Source organism: Salvelinus alpinus, chromosome 9 (genome assembly GCF_045679555.1).
Source record: "Salvelinus alpinus chromosome 9, SLU_Salpinus.1, whole genome shotgun sequence".
NCBI lineage: Eukaryota > Metazoa > Chordata > Actinopteri > Salmoniformes > Salmonidae > Salvelinus > Salvelinus alpinus.
The window spans coordinates 60,259,069-60,281,256 of record NC_092094.1 but is presented as its reverse complement, the minus strand read 5'-3'; the positions used below and the strand labels follow the sequence as shown (position 1 = coordinate 60,281,256).

Sequence of the window (22,188 nt, the reverse complement as noted above, 5' to 3'; positions counted from 1 at the left end):
GTGTTTTGCTGGTTGTAATACCAGGGCTTTGGCTCCAGCTGCCAGTGTCTTCACATTCATCTGTGCTGTTCCATTCTTTTGATGAGAAGCCTTTTCACTGACATGGAAGATTATTGAGTGTGTTTGATTGTGTGTGTGTTTATGTGCAAATGTGTGTGTGCGTCCTAGTTTATACGCTTATGTGTGTGAACTTTGTGTGTGTGTTTGATATTTGCGCAAGTGTCTATATGTGAGTGTGTTTGATGTGTGTGTGTGTGTGTGTGTGTGTGTGTGTGCATGGGTATTCAGAGTTGGCACCACAGGTCCCAGAGTGGTGGGGTATTTTTTTTTCTGGGGCCCATAGTTTTTCCTGATCTGGTAACCTAACCAGGTTGGACCTTCTATGGTATGACATGATTATTCATTTGGAAAAATGTTTAACAATCAGGTCACATGGTTATAAAAAATTCCTGGAACAACTCCTGGCCACGGGGAGGATGAAAACCCTGTCAAACTGTCAGCTATTGTGTTTATTAATTAATTCCAGTTAATATATTTGAATTTAAAAAGTATAGGTAGCCTAGTCAACCCAAGTTTCAATATAAACCAAATTTGTGACTCGTTTCAGGAAACTAGGCCATTTGAACGTAACAGTTTTTTATTTATCAAAATGCATTTCTTTTGGCAGAAATGCCTTCTGGAACGTGAACTTTCCTGTGCCTTAATAACAAACGTGTATGGCCCCCCCTTTTGTACACTGCTGCTACTCGCTGTTTGTTTGTTACCTATGCATGGTCACTTCGCCCCCACCTACATGTACAGATTACCTCAACTAGCCTGTACCCCCGCACGCTGACTCAGTACCGGTGCCCCCTGTATATAGCCCCGTTATTCTTATTGTGTTACTTTTTATTATTACTTTTTATTTTAGTCTACTTGGTAAGTCGCTCTGGATAAGAGCGTCTGCTAAATGACTTAAATGTAAATGTAAATGTAAATATTTTCTTCTTCTTGAACTGCACTGTTGGTTAAGGGCTACAAGCACTTCACGGTAAAGTTTACACTTGTTGTATTCGGCGCATGTGACAAATAAAGTTTAATTTGATTTGATTTGAAATTATGAGCCTAGTTGGTTTAGCCACAGAAAAAGTTGGCAACCTTCCCGCTAGCCATGATTGGCTGAGATAATGAGTGGGCTGGACATGCCGAGAGATGAGTTTGGATTGGTTTGCCATGTAGCTCGCTTCTGTCTATAATATGAGCTGGTCAGTATGTGTAATCCATTCTAACGCAGATTTTTTGAAAGATATCACATAGTAGAACTGCATAAGTGTTGCTCTCCACTCTCTGGAGGACAAAGTTTGGAAATCAGTGGAATTAGAGTATGATAGCTAAGGAGTTGGAGAAAATTCTGTCGTTTGATTGCAAATATACAGACAGAGTCGAAAAGAGAACACACAGAAGGCTGTTGTAAAACACCTATCTCTGGATTACATCTTCAAACTAAGGGCAACCATGGCATCTGTGACAGAGAGGGAGAAGTGTCCATCCATGTATACTGTCTAGCTAGCTACACTTTCAGATATTACACGTTTCAAATTTTTTCAGCAAGTCGTTTTCAAGTTAAAGTGTACTGTTAGCTAGCTAGCTAACGTTAGCTGGCTGGCTAGCTAGCTAACGTTACATGTATGATCTGTGTAGTAATATTATTTGCATCTCAGTACAATTTGCATTGCTAGTTATAGCCTAATGTTAGCTAGCTAACATTGAACCTGGTTGGTTAGCTACCTGCAGATTCATGCAGGGTAGTATCGTTATGAGTTGGGATTATGGTTCATTGTTTAGCTAGCCACCTGCATGTCTGAACAAAAGACTACGTTATGCAAGTAACTATTTCAATAGAACGTGTATGATGTCACTGTGACAACTGTCGATAGATGTAGCTGGTAAATTCAGCACAGAATAAATTTGCAAATGTTCCACACCCGTTGAATATGGCTGGTGTCAGCAAAATTTGGCAATTAATTAAATTGTTGCCAGCAGCACAGTGGCAGTCACCAATGCACTGGATAACATAAAAACAGCCTAACCAGCTCTGCTAGGGTGATTAAAATGGTAAAAGTGAGCTGTTCTCTCATTTGTGTCTGGAAGTAGCTAGCAAGCTCGGCAACATTAGCCAGTTAGCTTGGGTGCTTGACTGCTTTTGTTAGGTTAGAATGCTCGGATCAACCCTACTTTTCAGCCAGAGCGTCCAGTGTGTGCTCTGATGATCCGAGAGCGAAACGCTCTGAATTTACGAATGGCCAATCTGACAAACACCCAGAGCACACTCCAGATAAAATTGACCAACACACCCGTAGTATTAACCAGCCTTTAGTCTTGAAATCTTTGATTGTTCAGTACATAGCCTCACATCTGAATCCTTAAAGAGATGGGTGTGGCTAAAACGTACAAGGGTGTGAACGATGCTGAATGGGTGTAGACAAAGAAGAGCTCTCCAGTAGGTACCAAAACATTCAAGGGCCATTTTCTCAAAAGTGAGGTTACAAGTTTATCAACTTTCAAAGCAGAATTACTTTCCCATTGTTCCTCCACCGTAGTGTATGATATACCATTTTCTAGCTCTGGGTCTCTACTTTTATCCAATGTAAAAACACAATTTCTAATTTTGCTCCATAAGACCGTGCTGGGGCAAATGTCAGCTCGCAATACATTGTCGTGCGGCCCTGTGTGTGATGCACTTATTTGCGTATGTTTTATATGCGTGTGTGTGACGCACGTAAGTGTGTGTATGTCTGTTCGTCTGTGTGTATGTGTAGTAGAGGTGGAGGTTAGAGGAGTTCAACCCCAGCCAGAGGCTCTGGAGTAGCTAATTGTGTTTCCATGTAATTAATCTTCTACTCCCGGCCTATATTTCATTCATTCATAATTTAGCCTCTTTATTATATTCACTGTAAAAACCTTCTACAGTATTACTACAGTACATTGTGGTATTCTTTGGTTATACAGCTGATCTGGCTTTCTCTGCAGGCTAAATCCTTGTTTTTTGTTTGTGTGTTTTTGTGTGTGTGTGCACCATAAGTTATAGCTGAGTTGACCTGGAGTGACCTATCATGGATGGAGAGAGACTGATTAACAGCTAATATTACCCGTTGAGATCACACAGCCTGCAGTGTTTAATCCACCACACACACACACACACACACACACACACACACACACACACACACACACACACACACACACACACACACACACACACACACACACACACACACACACACACACACACACACACACACACACACACACACACACACACACACACACACACACACACACAGACACAGACACACACACACACACACACACATGCATGGACACACACAGAGAAACACACACACACACACACACACAGAAAAATATTTGTTTAAATGTTCTTTACTTTAACCTTTATTTAACTAGGCAAGTCAGTTAAGAACAAATTCTTAATTACAATGAGGACCTACCCCCCCCGGCCAAACCCTACCCTAACCCGGACGATGCTGGGACAATTGTGCTCCGCCCTATGGGACTTAAATACACATATCAGGCAGGAATGCACACAGACACAGACACACTCCCCTCTCTCTCTCTCAGCCCCCCACACACTTCTCTCTCTATTTTTTATTTATTTATTTATTTCACCTTTATTTAACCAGGTAGGCAAGTTGAGAACAAGTTCTCATTTGCAATTGTGACCTGGCCAAGATAAAGCAAAGCAGTTCGACACATACAACAACACAGAGTTACACATGGAGTAAAACAAACATACAGTCAATAATACAGTAGAAAAAATAAGTATATACAATGTGAGCAAATGAGGTGAGATAAGGGAGGTAAAGGCAAAAAAAAGGCCATATATACACACACACAACTGTATTTGATCATTTACCATATATAAGCCACTGATGAGGCCCGAGCTGAGCAGTTAGCAGCAGGCAACCTAGGGCAACCAGAGGTGATTGACAGCTCAGTGTCCCAGCCGGTCTAAATCACTGCCAATCGGAGCTAATCAGAGAGGACACAACGGTTTCTGACACTGATGACCAACTAAACTATGTCCTCTCTACCTCTCCTTCATTCTGTTCTTTCTTTCTCTTTGTTTCTTTCTTTCTTTCTTTCTTTCTTTCTTCCTTCTCTCCCACGTATCCTCCTTACATCACTACATTCTCGGACTGTATGAAATATCTTAGTCGTGTTCATTAGGCAGCGAAAGGAAGAAAATGGACTGATACAGCGATGGATTACCTGGACTTGTCCAATAAGAAACACTCATTTTTGTCTTCATTTTTTTTCAATTGCATGCCCTAATAAACAAGACCCAGCTGGTGTTCAGTGTGCAGGTTACAGGACAGGGGAGATACAGGCAGTGTCCCAAATGGCAACCTGTTCCCTATATGTGACTCACCACCTGGATTCGGTCTTAAGTAGTAACATTTGAATTTCAGTTTTTTTTTTTTACATTGGATAAAAGTAGACACTCAGAGCCACAAAATTGTATATCATACACTGCATTTGAGGAAACAATGGGAGAGTAATTCCGCATTGAATGTTGATCAACTTGTAAACTCACTTTTGAGAAAACCATCTTTCAATGTTTTGGTACTACTATAGGAGAGCCCTTATTTGTCTACACCCATTCAGCATTGTTCACACCCTCTGGAGTCCTATACCTCCCTCTCTAACTTTAAGTATCAGCTCTCAGAGCAGCTTACCGATCACTTTACCTGTACATAGCCAATCTGAAAATAGCACACCCAACTACCTCATCCCCATATTATTACGTACCCTCTTGCTCTTTTACACCCCAGTATCTCTACTTGCACATCATCATCTGCACATCTATCAATCCAGTGTTAATGCTACATTGTTTATTCCCTTACCTCCCTACTCTTCTACATTTGCACACACTGTTCATAGATTTTTCTATTGTGTTATTGACCGTATGTTTGTCTATGTGTAACTCTGTGTTGTTGTTTTTGTCACACTGCTTTGCTTTGTCTTGGCCAGGTCGCAGTTGTAAATGAGAACTTGTTCTCAACTGGCCTACCTGGTTAAATAAAGGTGCAATAGAAAAATAAAACAATTAAGCCTTAGCCCCACCCATCTCTTTAAGGATTGATCCAACCGTTCTGTACTAACTTGCCAGCTAGTTCCAGACATTTAAGAGATAGAGAACAGCTCACTGAACATTACTCGCCCTATCGCTCAATCTGTGGTTTCGCTTTCAGAGCGCAGACTGGACGCTCTGGCCAATAAGTAGGGTTGTTCCGAAAGCTCTGACCTCACAACTACAGTCCAGTACCCAAGCTAACTGGCTTACATTGGCTAGTTTCTTCCAGACACATAATGAGAGAACACCCCACTCTGACCATTTTACTCCCCCTAGCAGAGCTGGTTAGGCTGTTTCCATGTTATCCAGAGCGTTGGTGACTGGAACTGTGCTGCTGGCAACAATTGAATTACACCGGATATATTCAACGGGTGTGAAGCGTTCAAAAATGTATCAGTTATTCTGCGCTCTGGCACACTAAGACGAGAGGCTTTTGTTAAGAAATGTAGCTAGATCGCTAGCTAGATAAAAAATGAATCCCAACGCATTACGTAACGTTAGTTAGCGAGCTAAAGGTACACTTTCACTTGAATTGAAAATACTTTGTAAAAATTAGAGTGGAGTATTTTGTTAAGATATGTAGCTAGCTAGCTAAACAATGGACCATAATCAGAACTCACGACGTTACTACCCTGCATGAATCTGCAGGTAGTTAACCAACCAGGTTCTATGGCTATAACTAGTCAAGCAAATGTGTCTGAGATACGAAGAATAAGTTGGCAAGCGACCCAGCCAGCTAACGTTAGCTAGCTAACAGGTAAATTTGAAATGAAACCACTTTCTGTCAAAATTAGAAACGTGTAATAACTGAAAGTCTTACCAGTATACATCATAGTTGGACGGGTCTCCTGTCTGATACCATGCATGGTTACCTTAGTTTGACGATGTAATCCAGACAGGTGTTTTCTCCATCTCCTTAGCTATCATACTCTGATTCCACTGATTTCAAAACTCGGTCCTCCAGAAAGTGGAGATCATACACATAACGTTAGCTAGCGAGCCAGCCAGCTAACGTTAGCTAGCTAACAGTATACTTTAACTTGACATTAGGTTTATGCAGTTTTACTACGCGATACATTAAAAAAAATCAGTGTTCAACACGATTACCTAGACATACTGACCAGCTCCAATAGACAGACGCGTGCTATATGGTAGACCAATTCAAACTCATCTCTCGGCATGTCCAGCCCACTCATTATCTCAGCCATTCATGACTAGTGGGAAGGTTGCTCACTTCTTCTGTGGCTAAGCATACAAGTTTGATATTAAGGCACATGAAAGTTCACATGTTCGAGAAGGCATTTCTGCCAAAAAAACACATTTTGATTAAAAACATTTTTTTTTACATTCAAACAGCTCTTCTGTGAAGTCGTGACTTGTGACATACGCCTAGTTTCCTGAATCGGGTCACATACAGTGCACTACTTTTGACAAGAGCCCTATGGGCCCTGGTCAAAAATAGTGTACTAAATAAGAAACGGGGTGCCGTTTGTGACACAGTCCTAGAGAACGCTGTGTTTCTGTAAAAGCTTCCATCGATCTCTAGAGGATTCACTCCAGATATACTCACCTTTGGCTTTAAACTGGAGATATTGCCCAAGTCCCAAGGATGACAGGTCTATCACGTTACCCTGTGGATCAGTCAATAGTTCAATAGTTCTCCCTTAATTAAAGACGTACTTGCATGTACATCCTTCGTACACACACACACACACACAGACACAAAACATGCGCCCCTATTATCATATGAATCATGTTGCACTCAATGGTGTGTAACTACATATGAAGTCGCTAATTGCTCTTACCTCTCTTCTCTTCTTTCCCTTCTCTCTCCCTCTTTTCCTCCCTTCTCTCTCCCTTGCCCTTTTCTCCCTGCAATGCTTGTACTCACACAAACAAACACAAACAAACACACACACACACACACAATCCATAGTGTCTGATTGTCTCACCCCTCATTCTTACTGCTGGCTCATTTATCTTTCAGCAAATTAATCAGAGCCTCTCTATCAGAAGTTTTATCGACTCCAGCGTTTGTTAACTCCCTCCCTCTTCCCCTCTACCTCCCTTTTTATCTCCTCCCTCCCCTTCCTCCCTCCCCTTCTCTCTTTCTCTTTATCCCTCCCCATCTCTCTCTTTCTCTCTTTCTTGCTGTCCTGTCGACGAGTATGAATAATGCAGGAGAAGAGACCAAAACCTCTTCTCTTGGCTTCTAGGTTTTGTCTGTCACGGTATCGACAGTGTTAAGGGCTTCTTTCATCTGAAAACAGCATGTAAGATCGTTCACCATGTTAGCCCGCTAGCCCTTTACATGGATTTGACTCGTGTTTCTTGAGCTCTGTGACTTCACACATCATAGATGACCATTGAGACAATGGCAAAGTCAAGCACATAGGACTACAGATGATGAGATGCTGTAGATTGGTTTGGGTTTAGCCTTCCTTGCAGTGGTATAGTATTCCGGCTTTCACATTGAGAAGTGAAACATGTAGTTATTACATAGCCTTAAGAGCTACTCTTCTCATATTAGAGTATATAACGTACTGTAGATTTATTGTAATCAGTGTGTGTGTGTTTCACATATTTTTTTGTTTTAAGATTAAGACTGTGGTAGGGAATGTTCATACCAGTGAAATGTTATTAGCAGAATGGAGGTTCCCATTCAAGTCAATGCCATGTGCTGGGTGGAGCCATGGGTGTAAAATGAGGATGAGATATAAATGTGTACCCATAAGTGTTCCACTTAAATTGTTGCAGTCTGAAAGCACTGTGTCCCATCTAGTAATTCTATTTGTATGGCTATTGATTAGGGAAGGTGGTACAGTGACCACTGAGGGCTGAATCCCTGAAATCCCTGAAATATGCTGATATTGGGACTATTTTAGTAAAAAACCTCCAAATGACATTGATGCATGACGGGCTCTATTTTCGTCTGGCGTTAAGCCAGCACAATTGTCAGCACAATTGTCAGACGCACGCTCGGTGGCAATTTGGACCCGTTAAACCCAGAGCTCTACTATTTTCCAACCCTTGCACTAGGATTCGTAATGTACCTGTCTTATATGAGCTTGCTTACACTGAGGCGGTAGCTGTGGCAATATCTGAGGTGTGTCCTAAAGTTCCAGATTAATGCAGCGTTGGTGTGGGTTTTTAAGACTAATCGAAAGCTGGTCTTAGAGTTAAGGTAGTTGGTTATGGCATGGATTTTGAGTGCGGAGGTGGCGCCTATCCAGCCGTGACACACTGTGCCAATGGAACGAGAGATGTGCCTTGAACCTCGTATTTAGATACGTAAGAAAAGATTTTCCCTCATTTAGGTTAATTTATTTTAAACCAAGCCTACCGTCCCCTCCCCTAAATTAAGGCTGGTTTAGCAACTTCACATAGGTGCATCTTTTTTATCCTGGCCATGCATCAGCCAAGTATACCTATCAATAAAGGGTTTTATAATTGTCTACTGAAAGTGCCTTGAAATATTTTGGAGGTTTTTGCCCCAGTGCTTTTTCATGATTCACAATTCAAATACCTGCATACATCTTGTTCAAGTATCCATCCCCATTTTCAAAGAGTGCCCCTCGTCCAATTACAAAAGACACGCTTCTCCAAATTTATTGAAATGATTCAGTCCTCCTATAATGCCATATCAATGGAAGATTTATCTTGTTTATTGCTCAATGAATAAGAGTTGCGAAATATGATATCATGCGTGTGCGAATGCTATTTGTAAGATGGCTCCATGATGTTTATAAAATAACGAGTGGACATTCTACCTTTATAATGCAATTATGGTGCCCATAACTGTATTTAGACATTGCCTATTTAAAACAAGTTGGTGTTTCGTTTAGATTCAACTTTTTGTAGAATGATAAACTGTTTTTTTTAGGCCTTATCTGTCAGGTGGTGGGTAACTGGTGCAGTGAATCAGGCACAGGAGAGCAGAAATGACTGTACAAGGTATTTAATTCCACGACAGCACCAGTATACAGACAATACTCAAGGTGCGGAGAAATACCGGTCACTCGAAAATAATGGGCGTAAATACATAACCCGGCAAACATAACCAGCCGACAAGTACCGACATTAACAATCAATAAACACGCACACTAACATGTGGGAAACAGAGGGTTAAATAATGAACATGTAATTGGGGAATTGAAACCAGGTGTGTAGAAAACAAAGACAAAACAAATGGAAAATGAAAAGTGGATCGGCGATGGCTAGAAAACCGGTGACGTCGACCGCCGAACGCCGCCCGAACAAGGAGAGGGACCGACTTCGGCGGAAGTCGTGACATTATCAATAGTGAATTGAATCTTGTTTATTGACAATGTTTGGCTTGTCCATGGCTCAGACATCGGCCTAATGCAATTTACAGTAGGCCTGGCCCCTATATCAGTATGAATGGTGTGTTTAACAATACATTTAATTTTGAAGCCATGTAATTACTTAGAACAATGTGGACTGTAAACATGTAAAAATTATTTAGCAAGGATGGGTTAGGCCTACATTTAGTTATTTTGTTTCTGTAGGATATTTAACAAACTAGGCTAAAACGGAATAATGCTACATTTGGAGTTGATGACAGCGCAATACATAAAAGACCGTAAATACACAACTTGACATACCTACAATTTATTTATTAATCCAAACCCGAGCCCTTTCACGCCACCGCAAGCTATTGCGCCCATTATTACTGCTGTGAAAATAACAACAATATTTTGGACATCCCCCCCAGACCTAGCTACCGCCAGTGTAATATTTACATTGCGTTAGGTTTGTTCAAATAGAGCCCATATACTGTACACAGTAGACAAAAAAGGAAAACCGTCCTAATATTGAGTCGCCCTTTTGCCCTCAGAACAGACTCAGTTCGTCGGGGCATGGACTCTACAAGGTTGTCCAAAGCGTTCCACAGGGATGCTGGCCCATGTTGACTCCAATGCTTTGCACAGTTGTGTCAAGGATGTCCTTTGGGTGATGGAATGGAAACTGTTGAGCGTGAAAAACCCAGAAGTGTTGCAGTTCTTGACACACTCAAACCGGTGCACCTGGTACATACTACCATACCCCTTTCAAAGACACTTAAATATTTTGTCTTTCCCATTCACACTCTGAATAGCACACATACACAATACATGTCTCAATTGTCTCAAGGCTTAAAAAATCTTCTTTAACCTGTCGCCTCGCCTTAATCTACGCTGATTGAAGTGGATTTCACAACTGACATCAATAAGGGATCATAGCTTTCACCTGGATTCACCTGTTCAGTCTATGTCATGAAAAGAGCAGTGGCACCTAATGTTTAGTACTCTCACTTTATATTCGAGTGTGCAAACTTACGTGCATACACACACACACACCCACCCACACAAAGACACACACACAGACAGACAGACAGACAGACAGACAGACAGACAGACAGACAGACAGACAGACAGACAGACAGACAGACAGACAGACAGACAGACAGACAGACAGACAGACAGACAAAGACACACACACATAGAGAACCAATTAGTGTGAACATTTCTCTAATGAATATGAGTTACAGACAGTTAAAAGTCCCGATAGACTTGGCTCCGTCAATGTGGGAACAAAAAGGTCATTTCTGCGTTGATATGGGAATGTTTTAGCGACGCATGTTCGTGTCGACAGACCCTCTGTTTCCATGGTGAGAGTGTAGATTAGTGAAAATCCACTTCCTCTGAGGATGACAGAGAATTAGTGTAGTGGAATATTACCATACTACCATCTGACTCCATTATCATGTGAATGCTAGAGGCCCATAATCGTATCTAATGAATCTAGCTAAGGTAGGGAGCCTTGCGCCACTGCTCGGAATACTATAAGATGCACGTGTTTAGGTGTACTGTTATGCAATTATTAAGAGGCAAAGGGACAAGGAGCTAATATCTTGCAATCAATGTCCTAGAATTAAATGATTGAGTTAACCTTAACTCAGAGCTGCATAGTTAAGAGGCCAAGCATATATTGCTATGTGTATTGTGAATAACATTTACCATAAGACAATACACCAAACAATAATTCAAGCATTATTACTCAGAAATGTAAGGACTACGGTTCGTTTACATTTAAAAGTAGTCAAATGTATTCCAGTTATGCAATAAGAATACAATTATCAAATGGTACATACCAGAAATCTTCACGAAAAAAAATACAAATTATTCTAAAAATCCCCACTAGCAATTACCAATGACTCCTTGATCAAAGTTTAAATTCAGGTTTTATTCTTCCAAGAGAGCCTGTGTACATTTAAGGGCCAGCCATGCTGCCCTGTTCTGAGCCAATTGTAATTTTCCTAAGTCCCTCTTTGTAGCACTTGACAAAACGACTGGACAGAAGTCCAGGTGCGACAAAACTAGGGCCTCATTTTATCATGGACAAACCTCTTCCCAACTTAGCTACTGTTGCGTCAATATATTTTTACCATGACAGTTTACAATCCAGGGTTTCTCCAAGCAGTTTACTCTCCTCAACTTGCTAAATGTCCACATCCATTGCAAGATTTAGTTGCGGTTTAGGGTTTAGTGAAGGAATTGTCCAAATTACAATGCTTTTAGTTTTTTTTTAATATTTAGGACAATCTTATTTCTTGCCACCCATTCTGAAACTCAGTTGCTGTGGTAGCTGACCTGTATAGTGTTAAGTTGTCAGCATACATAGACACACAGGTTTTAGTCAGAGCCAGTGGCAATCATTAGTAAAGATTAAATAAAGTAAGGGGCTTAGACAGCTGCCCTGTGGAATGCCTGACTCTACCTGGATTATGTTGATGTTGGAGAGGCTTCCATTACAGAACACCCTCTATGTTCTGTTAGACAAGTAACTCTCAATCCACAATATAACAGGGTATGTAAAGCCATAACACATGTGTTTTTCCAGCAGCAGATTATGATTGATAATTTCAAAAGCTGCACTGAAGTCTAAAAAAACAGCCCCCACAATCTTTTTATTATTAATTTCTCTTAGCCAATCATCAGTCATTTGTGTAAGTGCTGTACATGTTAAATGTTCTTTCCTATAAGTGTGCTGAAAATCTGTTGTTCATTTGTTTACTCTGAAATAGCATTGTATCAAACTCCAAGCGGGCTGTCATGTACCTTTTACTGAGGAGTGGCTTCCGTCTGGCCACTCTAACATAAATCAAATCAAATGTATTTATATAGCCCTTCTTACATCAGCTGATATCTCAAAGTGCTGTACAGAAACCCAGCCTAAAACCCCAAACAGCAAGCAATGCAGGTGTAGAAGCACGGTGGCTAGGAAAAACTCCCTAGAAAGGCCAAAACCTAGGAAGAAACTTAGAGAGGAACCAGGTTATGAGGGGTGGCCAGTAATCTTCTGGCTGTGCCGAGGGGAGATTATAACAGAACATGGCTAAGATGTTCAAATGTTCATAAATGACCAGCATGGTCAAATAATATTAGTAGTAGTAGTAGTCACAGTAGTTGTCGAGGGTGCAACAAGTCAGCTGTCACGTTCCTGACCTGTTTTCTGTTAGTTTGTGTATGTGTTAGCTGGTCAGGACGTGAGTTTGGGTGGGCAGTCTATGTTTTCTGTTTCTATGTTGGTTTAAGGGTGACCTGATATGGCTCTCAATTAGAGGCAGGTGGTTTTCATTTCCTCTGATTGAGAGCCATATTAAGGTAGGTGTTTTCACACTGTTTGTTTGTGGGTGGTTGTCTTCCGTGTCTGTATGTTATTTCGTACCACACGGGACTGTTTCGGTTTGTATGTAGTCTGTTCCTGTTTGTGCGTTCTTCGTGTCTATGTAAGTTCTCATGTTTAGGTCAGTCTACGTCGTTTGTTATTTTGTATCATTTCAAGTGTAGTTCGTGTTCGTTTTTTCGTCTTGTCAATAAATTCATTATGTATTCACAACCCGCTGCACCTTGGTTCAATCCCTGCTCCTCCTCTTCGGATGAAGAGGAGGAGGACAGCCGTTACAGAACCACCCACCAAATTACCAGAACCAAGCAGCGGGGAAAAGGGCAGCGAAAGCAACCGCAGAAATCCCAGGATTCATGGACATGGGAGGAGATCTTGAATGGAGAAGGTCCCTGGGCACAGGCTGGGGAGTATCGCCGCCCCAAAGCTGAGCTGGAGGAAGCGAGTGCTGAGCGGCGGCGATATGAGGAGGCAGTACGGCAGCGGGACAGGTACGAGAGGCAACCCCAGAATTGTTTTGGGGGGGGGCTAGAGAGGAGTGTGGCTAAGCCAGGTAGCAGACCTGAGCGCACTCCTCGTGCTTATTATAAGCAACGCGTCACTGGTCAGGCACCGTGTTATGCGGTTAAGCGCACGGTGTCGCCAGTGCGTGCCCATAGCCTGGTGCGCTATAGGGCAGCCCCCCGAAAGTGTCAAGTGAGTGTGGGCATCCAGCCGGGGCGTATTGTGCCTGCTCAGCGCGTCTGGTCTCCGGTACGCAGTTTCGGTCCAGGGTATCCTGCGCCGGCTCTGCGTGCTGTGTCTCCGGGGCGCTGGGAGGGTGCAGTGCGTCCTATGCCTACGCTCCGCTCGTACCGGGCAAATGTGGGAGTGGAGCCTAAGGGAGAAGTGCGCGTAGTAGGCACTAGATCTCCAGTGCTCATCCACAGCCCGGTTCAACCTGTGCCTGCACTCTGGAGGGTACGGGCTGGAGTAGTATGCCAGCCTGGGGGAGTGGTGCCAAGGCTGCGCACCAGAGCTCCAGTGCTCCCCCACAGCCCGGTCCTTCAGGTGCCTTTTAACATCAAGCCTCCTGTAGGTCTCTCCAGCCTGGTGGGTCCTGTGGCAGCCCCACGCACCAGGCTGTCTCTCCGTCTCCTCCCTACAGGTGTGCCCGTCTGCCCAGCGGTGCCTGAACTGCCCGTCTGCCCAGCGGCGCCTGAACTGCCCGTCTGCCCAGCGGCGCCTGAACTGCCCGTCTGCCCAGCGGCGCCTGAACTGCCCGTCTGCCCAGCGGCGCCTGAACTGCCCGTCTGCCCAGCGGCGCCTGAACTGCCCGTCTGCCCAGCGGCGCCTGAACTGCCCGTCTGCCCAATGGCGCCTGAACTGCCCGTCTGCCCAATGGCGCCTGAACTGCCCGTCTGCCATGAGCCTGCAAAGCTGCCCGTCTGCCATGAGCCTGCAAAGCCGCCCGTCTGCCAAGAGCCTACAGAGCCGTCCGCCAGACAGGAGCCGCTAGAGCCGTCCGCCAGACAGGAGCCGCCAGAGCCTTCCGCCAGACCGGATCAGCCAGAGCCTTCCGCCAGACCGGATCAGCCAGAGCCTTCCGCCAGACCGGATCAGCCAGAGCCTTCCGCCAGACCGGATCAGCCAGAGCCTTCCGCCAGACCGGATCAGCCAGAGCCTTCCGCCAGACCGGATCAGCCAGAGCCTTCCGCCAGACCGGATCAGCCTTCAGAGCCGTCCAGCCAGGACCAGCCTTCAGAGCCGTCCAGCCAGGACCAGCCTTCAGAGCCGTCCAGCCAGGACCAGCCTTCAGAGCCGTCCAGCCAGGACCAGCCTTCAGAGCCGTCCAGCCAGGACCAGCCTTCAGAGCCGTCCAGCCAGGACCAGCCTTCAGAGCCATCCAGCCAGGACCAGCCAGAGCCGTCCAGCCAGGACCAGCCAGAGCCGTCCAGCCAGGACCAGCCAGAGCCGTCCAGCCATGACCAGCCAGAGCCGTCAGCGAGCCATGACCAGCCAGAGCCGTCAGCGAGCCATGACCAGCCAGAGCCGTCATCCAGCCAGGATCCGCCAGAGCCAGCCAGCCAGGATCCGCCAGCCAGTCCGGTGTTGTCCCTCAGTCCGGAGCTGCCGTCCCTCAGTCCGGGGCGGCCCCTAAATCCAGCGGGACCCATGTCTAGGGTTCCCAGTCCAAGGTCGGTGGCGAGGGTCGCCACCTTGAGGAAGACACAGAAGCGGGGATTTATTATGGTGGGATGGGGACAGCGTCCGGAGCCGGAGCCACCACCGTGGTCAGATGCCCACCCAGACCCTCCCCTAGACTTTTGGTGGTGCGTTCGGAGTACGCACCTTGAGGGGGGGGTTATGTCACGTTCCTGACCTGTTTTCTGTTAGTTTGTGTATGTGTTAGCTGGTCAGGACGTGAGTTTGGGTGGGCAGTCTATGTTTTCTGTTTCTATGTTGGTTTAAGGGTGACCTGATATGGCTCTCAATTAGAGGCAGGTGGTTTTCATTTCCTCTGATTGAGAGCCATATTAAGGTAGGTGTTTTCACACTGTTTGTTTGTGGGTGGTTGTCTTCCGTGTCTGTATGTTATTTCGTACCACACGGGACTGTTTCGGTTTGTATGTAGTCTGTTCCTGTTCGTGCGTTCTTCGTGTCTATGTAAGTTCTCATGTTTAGGTCAGTCTACGTCGTTTGTTATTTTGTATCATTTCAAGTGTAGTTCGTGTTCGTTTTTTCGTCTTGTCAATAAATTCATTATGTATTCACAACCCGCTGCACCTTGGTTCAATCCCTGCTCCTCCTCTTCGGATGAAGAGGAGGAGGACAGCCGTTACATCAGCACCTCAGGAGTAAATGTCAGTTGGCTTTTCATAGCCAATCATTAAGAGTATCTCTACCGCTCCTGCTGTCTCTAGAGAGTTGAAAACAGCAGGTCTGGGACAGGTAGCACGTCCGGTGAACAGGTCAGGGTTCCATAGCCGCAGGCAGAACAGTTGAAACTGGAGCAGCAGCACGGCCAGGTGGACTGGGGACAGCAAGGAGTCATCATGCCAGGTAGTGCTGAGGCATGGTCCTTGGGCTCAGGTCCTCCGAGAGAGAGAGAGAAAGAAAGAGAGAATTAGAGAGAGCATACTTAAATTCACACTGGACACCGGATAAAACAGGAGAAGTACTCCAGATATAACAGACTGACCCTAGCCCCCCGACACATTAACTACTACAGCATAAATACTGGAAGCTGAGACAGGAAGGGTCAGGAGACACTGTGGCAACATTCAATGATACCTCCAGACAGGGCCAAACAGGCAGGATATAACCCCACCCACTTTGCCAAAGCACAGCCCCCACACCACTAGAGGGATATCTTCAACCACCAACTTACCATCCTGAGACAAGATCGAGTATAGCCCACAAAGATCTCCGCCACGGCACAACCCAAGGGGGGGCGCCAACCCAGACAGGAAGACCACGTCAGTGACTCAACCCACTCAAGTGACGCACCCCTCCTAGGGACGGCATGGAAGAGCACCAGTAAGCCAGTTACTCAACCCCTGTAATAGGGTTAGAGGCAGAGAATCCCAGTGGAGGGGAACCGGCCAGGCAGAGACAGCAAGGGCAGTTCGTTGCTCCAGAGCCTTTCCGTTCACCTTCACACTCCTGGGCCAGACTACACTCAATCATATGACCTACTGAAGAGATGAGTCTTCAGTAAAGACTTAAAGGTTGAGACCGAGTCTGCGTCTCTCACATGGGTAGGCAGACCATTCCATAAAAATGGAGCTCTATAGGAGAAAGCCCTGCCTCCAGCTGTTTGCTTAGAAATTCTAGGGACAATTAGGAGGCCTGCGTCTTGTGACCGTAGCGTACGTGTAGGTATGTACGGCAGGACCAAATCGGAAAGATAGGTAGGAGCTAGCCCATGTAATGCTTTGTAGGTTAGCAGTTAAAACTTGAAATCAGCTCTTGCCTTAACAGGAAGCCAGTGTAGGGAGGCTAGCACTGGAGTAATATGATCACATTTTTGGGTTCTAGTCAGGATTCTAGCAGCCGTATTTAGCACTAACTGAAGTTTATTTAGTGCTTTATCCGGGTAGCCGGAAAGTAGAGCATTGCAGTAGTCTAACCTAGAAGTAACAAAAGCATGAATTAATTTTTCTGCATAATTTTTGGACAGAAATTTCAGATTTTTGCAATGTTACGTAGATGGAAAAAAGCTGTCCTTGAAACAGTCTTGATATGTTCGTCAAAAGAGAGATCAGGGTCCAGAGTAACGCCGAGGTCCTTCACAGTTTTATTTGAGACGACTGTACAACCATCAAGATTAATTGTTAGATTCAACAGAAGATCTTTTTTTTTCTTGGTACCTAGAACAAGCATCTCTGTTTTGTCCGAGTTTAAAAGTAGAAAGTTTGCAGCCATCCACTTCTTTATGTCTGAAACACAGGCTTCTAGCGAGGGCAATTTTGGGGCTTCACCATGTTTCATTGAAATGTACAGCTGTGTGTCATCCGCATAGCAGTGAAAGTTAACATTATGTTTTCGTATGACATCCCCAAGAAGTAAAATATATAGTGAAAACAATAGTGGTCCTAAAACGGAACCTTGAGGAACACTGAAATTTACAGTTGATTTGTCAGAGGAGAAACCTTTCACAGAGACAAACAGATATCTTTCCGACAGATAAGATCTACACCAGGCCAGAACTTGTCCGTGTGGACCAATTTGGGTTTCCAATCTCTCCAAAAGAATGTGGTGATCGATGGTATCAAAAGCAGCACTAAGGTCTAGGTGCACGAGATTAAGGCCTGATTGGTGGAGTGCTGCAGAGATGGTTGTCCTTCTGGAAGGTTCTCCCATCTCCACAGAGGAGCTCTGTCAGAGTGATCATTGGGTTCTTGGTCCCCTCCCTGACCAAGGCCCTTCTCCCCCGATTGCTCAGTTTGGCCGGGTGGCCAGCTCTAGGAAGAGTCGTGGTAGTTCCATTAAAGAGTGATGGAGGCCACTGTGTTCTTGGGGACTTTCAATGCTGCAGACATTTTTTGGTACACTTCCCCACATCTGTGCCTCCACACAATCCTGTCTTGGAGCTCTATGGACAATTCCTTCGACCTCATGTCTTGGTTTTTGCTCTGACTTGCAACTGTGGGACCTTATATGGACATGTATGTGCCTTTCCAAATCATGTCCAATCAATTGAATTTACCACAGGTGGTCTCCAATCAAGTTGTAGAAACATCTAAAGGATGATTAATGGAAACAGGATGCACCTCAACTCAATTTAGAGTCTCATAGCAAAGGGTCTGAATACTTATGTAAATAAGGTTTTTCTGTTTTGTATTTTTAATACATTTGCAAACATTTTTAAAAACCTGTTTTCGCATTATCTTTATGGGGTATTGTGTGTAGATTGCTTCTTTTTTATATTTAATTTAATAAATGTTATTCAATACATCTGTTACGTAACAAAATGTGGAAAAGGTCAAGGGGTCTGAATACTTTCCGAAATCTCTGTATATAGATGTTCTGTTACTAGCAAGTTATCTATTTCATGAACCTTGTTTCTTAAGTTCCGCACAGTATGAGTTAGTGGCGCAGCAGTCTAAGACACTGCATCTCAGTGCAGGAGGCGTACCTGCAGTCTCTGGTTCGAATCCAGGCTGCATCACATTCGACCGCGATTGGGAGTCCCATAGGGCGGCACACATTTGTCCCTGCATTGTCCGGGGTAGGCCTTCATTGTAAATAAGAATTGGGCTTGGGTCACCGATCATTCATTGTCACAACGTAACCTTTAAATGTGCTAACGGGGTCCAGGAGCCAAGATGATTTGGATGGACTCTGTCATTCCTGTAGAGCAGGGTATTCAACTCTTACCTTACAAGGTCCAGAGCCTGCTGGTTTTTTGATCTACCTGATAATTAATTGCACACATCTGGTATCCCAGGTCTAAATCAGTACCTGATTAGAGAGGAGCATTACCATTTTTTAATGGAACTGGCTTCAAGGTCCAACATCGAGTTTGAAGGCTGTAGAGCATCTTTTGTTTCCTAAATGTTTCAAAGTTGTCTTTAAACGTTATGCCAAGAGAGCTACGGTCGTTTTTTAGCCAGGTGTATAATGCCAGTAGCCTGCTGAATCTTTCACAGCCGAGACCCAGCAATGGTACCGAGCCTTTTTGGAATTTTTCAGAGCTAGAATCAGTTCTTCAAAGTCAATTTCAGCAGTTCCAAGCTGGTGAAATGGCTGATGGCGTCTGGGCGTTCTTTCGCCTCGAGTGGTTTAGAAGACCACTTGAGTTGGGGCCCAATGGGCCCAGCCAGCCGTAGAACCAATCGGAGCTGATGAAGGGTCCAGAGTCTCAGACACCTTCACGATTTGATGAGGGGGAGCTCTGAAGTTCTGAACCCAAGGTAAAAGCCATTGGAAAGGGAGAAAGAGCACAGGAGGAAGGTGCAGGTAACTTCGGATCCGATCTCAAAGTGGAAGCTGGTGATAGCCCACAGATGGTCAGCCATACATACAATGTCATAAATCGCGATTCATCACGCTAGGCCTCCGTGCCAGCAAGTCGCTAGACGCATCTTCATCACTGGCCTTAATCATCATTCACATTTGTTCACTCTCTATTTTTTGACGACAACGGGGTGTCAGAACCTGTCTTGATAAATGATGAAGTCTTTACAGTAGATAACTGGTTAATTTGACCCCAAAAATCGACCAAACTATTTCTCAAAATGACTGTAGGCTAATTAATTTGATCATGCTTTGTGATACACCCAGTTTTATGCTGTTTTAGTCGATACAACATGTTGCCCTGTCACCTACAGTAGAACCTGACAAACAACATCAGGGGGAAACAATAAAATTGGCCATGCTTTTTTTATCCTACCAGATCTGCGATGAGAAGGTTCTATCTAGTCTATCCCTCTGTCCTTCGACTCTCGTTGGATTTAGTTTTCCGATTTATCAGGTCCCAGGCTCTTATGACTGTTATTATTATTTATTTTCAAGTTAATTACAATTCATTTTTTACTTTAGCGCTATCTGACAGCAGATATAGTTAAGTCTAGGTTCCCATCTTCAACCTAGAGTCACATGCGGGAGTAAGCCGTCGGGCGAGAGAGACTCATTGGAAGGAGACTAGAGCGCAGCTCCAGAAGTTCTGACTGAACGCACGTTTGAGGGGGCCCCAGGACGGTCCATTTACTTTGTTCTGTTATATTTTTATGCTAGGGGAAGTTCCACCTCATAGTAAATAGCTGGCAACACAATCCAAGCACTGCTCACAAGGCCCCTGCGCCCACGGAGGCGGAGCTGCCACTGCTGGCAGTGACCGAGGGGCAGAGTAGTAAGTAACAGAACAGATTGTTTTGAATAATATATTTTTGAAACAGGAAAATGTGCACATTTACCACACTTTCATGAGCATTTAAAACATAATCCATAAATAATAATATATATATAATTAGTTAATAAAAGTATGTTAACTTTTTTTTTTACCAATCACAAGTTTAACTTTTTTGGGGGGGACCAATCACAAGTGGGGCGCCACCTCCGCTGGGTAAGAGCTGGGGGAATGAATATGAATAACACAGCCTCTTTCTCTCTTTCGCTTGTTCGTTTTCTCTCGCTCTTCCTCTCTTAAATAAAATAAAATGTTATTGGTTGCGTACACATATTTAGCAGATGTTATCACGGGTGGAGTGAAATGCTTTTGTTCCTAGCTCCAACAGTGCAGTAATACCTAACAATACAAAACAATACACGCAATTCCCCAAACTAAATAATACATTGAATTAAGAAATATATAAATATTAGAATGAGCCATGTCAAATTTTATTGAATCAATTTTAGAATAAGGCTGTAATGTAACAACATTTGGAAAAAGTCAAGGGGTCTGAAAACTTTCCAAATGCACTGTATATCCCTTTTCACATATGTTGTTATGTTACAGCCTTATTCTGAAATTGATAAAAAAAATAAAAAAATATTCATCAATCTACACACAATACCCCATAATGGCAAAGTGAAAACAGGTTTTTAGAAATGTTTGCAAATGTATTAAAATAAAAAAACAGAAATACCTTATTTACATAAGTATTCCGATCCACCTGTGGTAAATACAATTGATTGGACATGATTTGGAAAGGCACACAACTGCATATATGAGGTCTCAAAGTTGAAGGTGCATGTCAGAACAAAAACCAAGCCATGAAGTTGAAGGAATTGTCCGTAGAGCTCAGAGACAGGATTGTGTTGAGGCACAGATCTGCGGAAGTGTACCAAAACATTTCTTCAGCTTTGAAGGTCTCCAGTTTGGCCGCCCGAAGCCACTCCTCAGTAAAATGCAGATGACAGCCCGCTTGGAGTTTGCCAAAAGGCACCTAAATTCCTCTCAGACCATGAGAAACAAGATTCTCTGGTCTGATGAAACCAAAATTGAACTATTTTGCCTGAATGCCAAGCGTCACGTCTGGAGTAAACCTGGCACCATCCCTACGGTGAAGCATGTTGGTGGCAGCATCATGCTGTGGAAATGTTTTTCTGCGGCAGGGACTGGGAGATTAGTCAGGATCTAGGCAAAGATGAACGGAGAAAAGTACAGAGAGATCCTTGATGAAAACATGCTCCAGAGCACTCAGGACCTCAGACTGTGGCTAAGGTTTACCTTTGAACAGGGCAATGACCCTAAGTATACAGCCAAGACAACGCAGGAGTGGCTTCGGGGAAGTCTCTGAATGTCCTTGAGTTGCACAGCCAGAGCCCGGACTTGAACCCTATCGAACATCTCTGGAGAGACCTGAAAATAGCTGTACAGCGACGCTCCCCATCCAACCTGACAGCGCTTGAGAGGATCTGCAGAGAAAAGTTGGAGAAACTCCCCAAATACAGGTGTACCAAGCTTGTAGTGTCATACCCAAGAAGAAACGAGGGTGTAATCGCTGCCCAAGGTGCTTCAACAAAGTACTGACTAAAGGGTCTCAATACTTATGTAAATGTGATATTTCATTTATTTATTTTTACTTTCAAAAATGTAAAAAAAACTTCTCATTATGGGGTATTGTCTGTAGATTGATGAGGGAAAAAACAATTTAATCAATTTTAGAACAAGGCTGTAATGTAACATAATGTGGAAAAAGTCAAGGGGTCTGAATAATTTGATGGTGTGTATGGACGTTATGAGCAGTATATACATATGAAGTCGGTAAAACAGTATGTAAACATTATTAAAGTGACAATGACTACATTACCAGTCAAAAGTTTGAACACACCTACTCATTCCAGGGGTTTCCTTAATTTGTACTATTTTCTACATTGTAGCATAATAGTGAAGACATCAAAGCTATGACATAATACATATGGAGTCATGTAGTAAC

At 43.9% G+C, this 22,188-nt stretch overlaps 1 protein-coding gene across 1 annotated transcript in view; it reads left to right on the top strand.

Moving 5' to 3' along the window:
• The window catches only part of b4galnt4a (beta-1,4-N-acetyl-galactosaminyl transferase 4a), a 449,845-nt gene that overhangs the window by 216,533 nt on the left and 211,124 nt on the right, over nucleotides 1-22,188 (top strand). The window lies entirely within an intron of this gene.